Consider the following 9,514-nt stretch of genomic DNA (forward strand, 5'->3'; position numbering starts at 1 on the left):
CATCGCTGATCCAATGCCTATGGTTTTCTCAAATTGATATTTGCTATGTTACTACTGCTGCTACTGTTACTGTCTTGTTACTGTTGCTACTGTTATTATTATTATCAAAACTATCAAACTATTGTACCCCTAAACACTTTGTTACAGAAATATAATTTTCCATGTGTTGTTGAATTGACAACTCAATTGCTAAGACTCATAAATATTTTTTGCCTCTTCTTGTGTTGAATCAATAAATTTGGGTGAAATATTACCCTCGAAGACTGTCGCGATCCCCTATACTTGTAGGTTATCAAGACCTTTTTCCGACGCTGTTCCCGACGAGCATAGCTCAATTTATTGAGTTTTCTTGACATTTTACCCTATGAAGAATCTGAAGTATACTAGAACCAAGATCGTATGCTTTAAGACGAGGAGATGTAAGGAACTGCCATCTAACGCCGCACTTGATTTACCATCTGTTTTAAGTAGGCGGGCTTCGAAGGCCACGTTGGGAATGGCTGCGGCGGCACTTTGCACAGTGCAGCAGGAGGCGTAGAGGCTCCTCCGTAAGCGGCAGGCAGCCGCCAGACAAGGATGACGCGGACCTCCAGCGACGTACCGACAAGGGAGGGATGACAGCACGAAAGACAAGGTGATGCGGCATGGCAGGGCGGCCACGCGTACGAGGTGGTTGTCCGGTATAAGGTTTAGTTTTTTAGTTAAACAATTGAAATATGAACCATTTTATATAAATTATCTCCGAATTTTAATGAAATTCATCGTGTTCACATGAAATATGTCCGATTGGTTAAAATGCGGATTAAAACATATGCGGCTATAGTTGAATGAGTGTCTTCTGCATTCATGTCCGCGGACTGGTCCCTTCATCCTCAAATGAAGATGCGGAAAAGAATTTAGGGGTGCCATCGGAGATGTCCCGAGCCTTCGCTAGTGGCCGGCAGGTTGCTGTGGAACACGATAATTTGTGAAACTGCTGTTTAGTGTGGTGTGAAAACTTATGAGTCCGTCCATACGACGGTAAAAGTGTATGTTTGGAGTCAATGCAAAGTGGACCCACATGACATGAGGAGGCATCACTTGTCCCTGTCCCGTCGGATGAGGCCGCCGGACATGGGTGATCCTGGCGGCAGCTCCTTGTCCCGGCCACACGGCAAGCAGGAGCTGCAGCCGGAGGTGGTTCTCTACACGGCGTCAGCTTCAGCGTCGCGCCACAGAACGCGCACCTCCGCCGACCTCTACGCCTTGTGCGCCCTGCTGCGCAGCTACGGCCTGGCCGTGGACGTGCGCGACGTGTCCAGGAGCAAAGCGCACCGCTGTGAGCTCAAGTCGTTGCTTGCGGCTCGGGGCTGCGCCTTCTCCCTCCCGCAGCTCCTCGTGGGCGGCCGGCTCGTTGGCGGCCCTGAGGATGTTAGGAAGCTGCACCAGGCCGGCGGGCTGCGGCAACTCCTGGACGCCGCCCCAAGGCCGAGTCCGGCCTTCGTCTGCCAAGCCTGTAAGAGGGTCGGCTCCGAGCCGTGCCCAAAGTGCAGCGAGTCCCGCAACAAGATGCTGGATCACGGCATTGTTGAGGAGGAGGAGGAGAGGGTTGTCTATTTTTATCCAACCCAAGGTGACGCTTCGCTTCTCTCCTTCCTATCCCTCTACTACAAAAAGAAATGAAAAACCCCGAGATTGAACTAAATCTGTTAGAGGTGGAGCAGTCCTTTTTTAGCCTTTTTTAGCCGTTTCCTTTTCTTGTCTATGTTTGTATTACATGCAACATAACTCGTGGAGCTGATTTCTTCTATTAGTTTGTATTACATGCAACATCTGCTTGTGTAAACTAAATCGTTCTTTCTTGTCTATGTTTCTTTTCAGATGTTTCAGTGGGAGGTAGAGGCAGAGACATGGATGCGAGTTTCAGTGTTTCTCTAGGCGCCATGAGACCCCTTCTTAAGAAGCTTGACATGATGCTAGGTCCTCATGGATGCAAGCTGACCAAGGGGGTCAATGATAGGTCGCAGCTCCTCAAAGATGATCTTGAAGAAATAGCCACATACCTTGAAGATCTGTTAGAGGTGGAGGACCCTCCCCTGGCGGCCAAGTGCTGGATGAAAGAGGCACATGAGTTATCTTATGACATCCTAGATTGTATTGACAACTTTGTGCCCCCTGATCAGTCTTTTGGCTACAAATTTGACCACAACATGACTCATGTTAAAATTCCCAAGAGGCTCAAGTGGCAGAAACAAATTGAATATGCAGCTCCAGATGCTTTAGGACATGTTATCTCCAAGAACACTCGTGTTGATGTCATTCGTGCTCCTAGGAAGCTCAAGTGGTACCAACAGATGGTTGAAAAGGTATCAGAATTCAGAATTTATGCCCGAGAGGCGATCCGACGGTACGAGAGATACCAGGTCCATTGTTGTAGCACCTTGGCGGCACGTAGATTATCAGCCATTGGGCCTATAGTGCCAATGCCGCCACTGCCTTGTGAGAAAACTTGTTTCGGCCTAGTAATTGATGGTCGGATGAGCAAGTTTATTAACTCGATGGCTAACGACGCGGATCAGCAGCTTAAGGTGGTGTCTATTCATGGATCTGGATGTCTTGGTAAAACAATGGTTGCCAGAGTGTTGTACAATAAAATTGGGAGACAATTTCATTGCCGGGCTTTCATCCGGGTGTCCAAAAAGCCTAATATGAAGAGGCTTTTCTGTGACATCCTGTCACAAATCCAGCGGAAGCAGCCCCAAGCAAGCCAAGCCGCTTCTGATGAACTACGCATTACTGCTGAAAATATCAGGAATTATCTACATGGCAAAGGTACTTATTTTCCACAGTCAAATAGTATGTACTTATTTTCCACATCATCCAGAACCGCATGTACATGTTGCTCTTTTGTTTTTCACAAAAAAAAGGCATGATGATATTAGTCAATTTCTGAAAAGATGTTTTTCAGACAAGGTTTACAGTGAGCTAGAAAAGCTTCAGTACATGCGTGTCGAGTCAACGGACATTAGTTTTACACTTCAAGTCAGCACCAACATTTAACTTCAGGTTAATATTATAAGTCCTGGACATGTATGGGCTAAAACTAAATTCTTTTCTAGCGTATCCTACAATAACCTCTTTTCTAGCGTGTTTTTGCCGTTTGCATGACAGATAAATGTGACATCCATGCATTCTTGACATGCAGGTATCTGATTATTGTTGATGATTTGTGGGATACATCAGCATGGGATGTTATTAATCAGCTTTTTCCCAAGTGTAGTCAAGGAAGCAGAATAATAACAACTACGCAGATTGAAGATATTGCATTGGCATGTTGCTGCGATGACCCAGAACAAGTTTTTGAGATGAAACCTTTGGATGATGATCACTCCAGGAAGCTATTCTTTGGCAGGCTTTTTGGTTCTGAAAGTGACTGTCCTGAAGAGTTAAAACAAGTTTCAAGCCAAATTGTAGAAACATGTGGTGGTTTGCCGCTAGCCACCATCAGTATATGAAGTCTTTTAGCAAACCAGCCTTCTGTATCAGTGGATTTATTGAAACACATACATGATTCGTTAGTGTCTTGTTTGTTATCAAATTCAACTTCAGAAAGAACGAGACAAGTACTGCACCTCAGCTACAACAGCCTTCCTCATTACCTCAAGACATGCTTGCTGCAACTTGGTATGTATCCGGAGGGCTCCATAATCTTCAAACATGACCTGGTGAAGCAATGGGTGGCTGAAAGGTTTATTTCTACAAGTGAAGGGCAAGACACAAAGGAAGTTGCAGGGATGTATTTCGATGAGCTTGTTGATAGAAGATTCATCCAGTCCATGTATATGAACTTCAACAATGAGGTGGTGTCCTGCACAGTGCATGATGTGGTACATGATCTTATTGCACACAAGTCTGCAGAAGAGAATTTCGTCGTGGTAGTAGATTACAATCAAAAGAATTTGGCACTTTCTCATATGGTCCATCGACTGTCTCTCCAACTTGGTGATGCAAAAAATGCCAAGACACCAGCAAACATCAGAAAGTCACAAGTACGGTCACTTGGAATTTTTGGAGCATCGGAGTGTATGCCTTGTATTGGAGATTTCAAGCTTATTCGTGTTCTAAACCTTCAATTGTCTGGCCATCATCATGGTGACCAAGACCAGGCCATCGACCTCACTGGGATATCAGAATTGTTCCATTTGACATATTTGAAGATTGCTTGTGATGTCTGCATAAAACTGCCAAGCCATATGAGAGGGCTTCAATGTCTGGAAACACTGGATGTCAAGGATACAACAAGAGGCACTCATGTTCCATGGGATATTATATATCTCCCACACTTGTTGCACCTCAGTCTTCCAGCTCACTCAAATCTGCTGGATTGGTCCGTCAATCCACCTGGGAGCCTTGGCATGTTGAGCCACCTACATGATATTTATATTTCTACGCCGCCTTCTTCCGATTACTACCATCTGGAGAGAAGCATGGAAGCTCTGGATTCTTTAATATCTGAACATGGCAGCCTGAAAACTATACAAGTGGTGGCTCACAGATCCTTGGTTGGGTGTGGTGACGCTTCAAAAGCCAGAGTTGGCTGGTATTTCGTCAAACCTCCCCACCATCTCCGGAGATTTGAGCTCTCACCACACAAACCCGTCGTATTTTGCCATCTGGATGTGTGGATGAAACAACTTGGCAACCTATGCATTCTGAAGATTGCAGTGGATGGACTGTCAGTAAATGATGTTCGTATTCTTAGAGGGTTGCGTTGCCTCACTGCTCTGTCGTTGTGTGTGGAGAAGTCGCCTGATATTAAGATAATCTTTGGCACGGCTGCTGGATTCACAACTCTCAAGTACTTGAAGCTGAGGTTCCTGAGTGAAATAGCTTGGCTAAGATTTGAGATGGACGCAATGCCTAATCTCCGGAAGCTCAGGCTTGTTTTTGACGCCATCCCCCAAATGGACCAACGACTTGAACTTTTTTCGGAGTCTGAGCAGTGGAAACAATATCGACATGGTACTGCATTAATCAGCATCGAGCATATAACAGGCCTTACAGAGGTCTCCGCAAAATTTGTGGGTGCAGCTGCTGATCTAGAGTATGTATCGAGGATCGGTGTAGTTAGCAATCATCCGGGCAATAGTTATTCACTTCATGCTAAATGATTGTTGTTTCTGTTGTAACTCTTCAGTTATTCACTCTAAATGGTTGTTGTAATCAGGATATCATCAAGGTCACCGGAGTCGTCTTCGCTTCTGCATCCCCCAGGTATGCTTTTCAGTCAACTGGAGTTGTAATAGAGACGTTTCGTCATCAGGTGATAAATTACTCGTAGAAATTAGCAAAACGATCGATGAACTGTTGATTTTTGTCACGTGCAGATGGTGGAGAGCAGCATGATCTGGTCTCGTGGAGCAATACCATTGGTGTGATAGGTCGTGACCTCTTCATCTATTGCCTTCACCGCCTCTCCAGGTGGGAATATGGCGCCATCGCATCCCTCAACCATGATTTCAATTCAGTGGTTCGCAACGGGGACATCTACCGCCTGCGTCGCATGAACGGGGTCGCAGAGCACTGGATCTACCTCTCAGCTTGCAGTAATAATCCTCCGGAGTGGGAGGCTTATGACCCGTCCACTGGGCGCTGGATCCAACTTCCCAAGATGCCACCGGCTGAAAGCATATTCATCTGGGAGTCGCTTGCTGTAGGAACAGAGCTGCTGGTGTTTGGGGACAGAGGAAGGGTTGCCTTGAGATATAACATCCTTACCAATTCATGGACATGGCTGGCTGATGCGATGAACACCCCACGGATCGCGTTTGGGTCAGCGAGTGTTGGTGAAAAGGCGTATGTTGCGGGAGGCGTTGATTCTTCTATTAAAATATTGAGCTCCGTAGAGATGTATGACTCGGAGACACATACCTGGACACCCCTTCCCAGCTTGAATAGGGCTAGGTTCAGATGCTCTGGAGCGTTCATGGATGGCAAGTTCTATGTGATCGGTGGTCTTACCAGTAGCAACGAGGTATTGACATGCGGTGAGGAGTATGACTTGAACCGGCGGTCATGGAGGGTCATCCACAACATGTCTCAGGGGCTCAACCAGACATTTTGGGGAGCTCTTCCGCTCATTGCAGTTGTGAAGAATGAGCTTTATGGCGCTGATTACAGTAAGAATAATGATTTGAGGCAGTATGATAAGATGGACAACAAGTGGATAACTCTTGGAAAATTGCCTGTACAGTCTAAGAAAGAGGGCAAGGACATGGGTTTCCGAGCGTGTGATGACCGGCTGATTGTTATTGGGCCTCCAAACAATTCTACTGATGAAAACGTGGTTGAGCTTCATTCATGGAACCCGGATGGGCAACCACCTGTGTGGAGTTTGTTTGCAACACGGCCATACAGGGAGGGCTGGATTCAGTCAACATGCGCCATGATGGGTTGCTGACTCAGTCAACTGAAGAACGACTGGCTGCATGCATATGTCCATGGTATGATCTTTTCCACCCTATATTTTGTAGTACGTCTTTATTCAATTTGCTCCATGATATTCTTCTGTACAACTCTGCTATCAGCTTCTGAGTTGGTAATGATATGCTTGATGGCCCTGGTTACGAAATATTACTTTTTATGTGCTACTCCCTCCATTCCTAAATACTTGTCTTTTTAGAGATTTCAACAAGTGACTACATACGGCACAAAATGAATGAATCTACACTTTAAAATATGTCTACATACATCCATATGTTGAGTCCATTTGAAATGCATAGAAAGACAAGTATTTGGAAACGGAGGGAGTATTTTTTTACTGTTTTATTAGTCTTCATTGTCAACTTGGGATGGTTAATTTGTGGGATTGTTTGCCTGACACCATATTTCTGTTCATATTTCCTTGCAGTGGCTGTCTGTGCCTCGTTCTGTAGTCTTATTTTCCTGGGACCGCTGATGCTACAAAAGAGTTCGGGAGGACAAGCATCCAGATTTTTTAGTTGCTAGCTGTTACTTTTGTAGCACTTTGTGTTACAAAATTGTTTCCACATTTTTAGTTGCTAGCTATTAATTTTGTTGCAATTTGTATTTCGAATGAATTCATCTTCATCGCGCAACTTAAACTGTACTTTATCTGTTTACTCTCGGTTACTTTTGAACATCAACTTGAGTCTCTAGCTTCCCCTGTTTTTTCTGTTCAACAAGGTCAAACTCTGAATAAAAAAAACAATTTGGAAAGAAGCATATGCATCATTGCCTGTAGACTTGGATGAATATGTTCAAATATCTTCTCGAAAGGGTAGCGCGAGTTTCAACTTACACGCCATTGCAATGTTGATTGGCCCGGATTCATGGTTCATGATCTGGCTCTTCCAGCGCATGCCTTCAGTGGTGTGTTGTATCTTCACTAACATCTCCAACGTGCCCCTGAAGATCACACCTGCGACATCCGCTCCAGACTCATTCTAAAGATAATAACTAGCAACTTGAAACCCTGATGTTTCTTCAGGTCATTTCTCTTAAATCACTTCAATCATGTCTTCTCTACTGATGAGGTAACGAAAATAACCAAAGATATGCCAAGGTCTTTCTGTATTGTTTAACTGCACCTGTCATGATGTTTTCCGTTCCCGCTGCATTTACATGCATGCATTTGGTTGTTATGAGAACGTTAAGGTTAGGTAATTAGCTGTTTCCTTACTATTGCTCAACTTCTTCAAAGATCTCAGACAAGACCTGCCACTACATTGTCACCACTTCAGTAGGCCATCCTGTTCAGACTTCATCGCAAATCTTCAGGATGTTTGTATACACGAGGCAACATCAACTATGTCGCTGGGATAGTGCCATTATCGATTTTGTGGTCTATACTCAGTTAGCTGCATTTCTTGTGAGTTGTGACAAAAACACATTGTGATGGTGCACAAGATGATATTCAGTCAACTGTTCTGAGAGGGCATGTACTCATGGTTTGATCTATACCATATTAATGAACGCTAACAGTCTAAAATAAATGTGTTTCTTTCCATTTATTTACTTTTCTTCAGAGTTTGAACAACCTTCAGCTGAACAGAAGAAAAGACCGAACTTGTTGTTTTTTCCTGCTCAAAAAATAACTCGTAAATAAGGTCCTGTGGTACTTGTCCGTATCTACTTGATATAGATACAGACTACGGTGTCATCCCATTCAAGAGATCGATTCGAGTGGAGTCATTGTGGCTTGGTCTGTAAGTGTTGGACCTGTAGCTACCTAGGGTTCCTGATGTCTTTGATTCGGTGCCGTATGGGGCAAATATCGAGCATCTACTATCACAGTCTACCGTGTATTCTCCTTGCAAGAAAAAAGAGAGAGGATAGATAGCAGCCGCTGTTAGAATGAGGAGGCAGCATCTTCGTCTGTACCTGAAGCTACAGGCAAGTATTGAGAGTTGAGAAAACAGAGCAAAAGCAGAGGAAGCGAGCCAGAGGTATCTATATGTATCAGTTCTGATTGTCCCTAGGTGCTTCACGGCTTGCTGATAATTGCAGGCTGGAGCATTGAGTTTGCAATGCAGGCCCTTGGCTCAAAAGACAGCCAAAGTTAACAGCATTATCATCAACGGATCTCCCGTAGGTAGGCAGGCTTCACAACTCACGTACTGTACATAACAAGATGGCACACAGATAATAACGAATTACAACTGTCTTAAATTCTTCCAATTCTATCTTAGTGATGTAGCTAGTAGAACTGAGGTGAAGTTAGGAAGTAATATTCTTGAGGTAAATAAATATATTGAGGTGATATTCAGAAGCCGGTGGATATAGTGTTTTTATAGCTAGAGGAGAAGCCTGGCAGTGTGCCTTGGGTTGGAGAATCAAAGCTGGGAAATTTTGATTCTGGGACCTGGGATGAGGAAGAAGATAGTTGAGGTGTGGAGTTTACTGGAGATGTTAGAAATTTGATGGTTGTTGTAGTTGCTCCAGTTTGGACTGTAATGAACCTGTAATATACATTGTGGTATCCGTTTCTAACAGTTGATTGGATTGGATCCTCAGGTGTTGCTGGGTGTACTATACACTAGACAGACTGCTACGGCCATGGATTCTGTCTCCTGAAGACTTTTGCTTCTAGTACGTGAGTTGTTTGTGTTGGTATGCATGTCAATTTCGTGGGCTTTTTGCCGTAACAAAGTCCCTGTCAACTATGAACTGACAATGGTCCTACATTCAGTTACAGGATCAACTATGAACTGACAATGTTTCTTTTCTTTTTGCTTCCCTTTTGGTTTCCGATTGAATGAAACTACTGCACAACCGATCTGTGATCATATCCTGTATAAATCGACAACTTTTTATCCCTATTTCTGAACTAGAAATTGGCACATCACGTGGAGGTGGGAAAAAAAATGCGGACTCGTCAGCTCCAGCGACTCCATCATATGGACGGAGGGAGACTAAAATTGCAAGAAACCCCACCTGAATCGAGAGCATCAGGAACCCTAGCTAGGTAGCTACAGATCGAGATCGAACACTTACAGAGCCGCGGTGAGCGTGT

General features: G+C 44.4%; 1 pseudogene; it reads left to right on the plus strand.

Annotated features, from left to right (window-relative positions):
* Positions 1 to 1,098: 1,098 nt before the first annotated feature.
* On the plus strand, positions 1,099 to 7,086 carry LOC123083614 (disease resistance protein RGA5-like; annotated as a pseudogene).
* Positions 7,087 to 9,514: the final 2,428 nt, after the last annotated feature.

This window comes from Triticum aestivum, chromosome 4A (genome assembly GCF_018294505.1).
Source record: "Triticum aestivum cultivar Chinese Spring chromosome 4A, IWGSC CS RefSeq v2.1, whole genome shotgun sequence".
Taxonomy (NCBI): Eukaryota; Viridiplantae; Streptophyta; class Magnoliopsida; order Poales; family Poaceae; genus Triticum; species Triticum aestivum.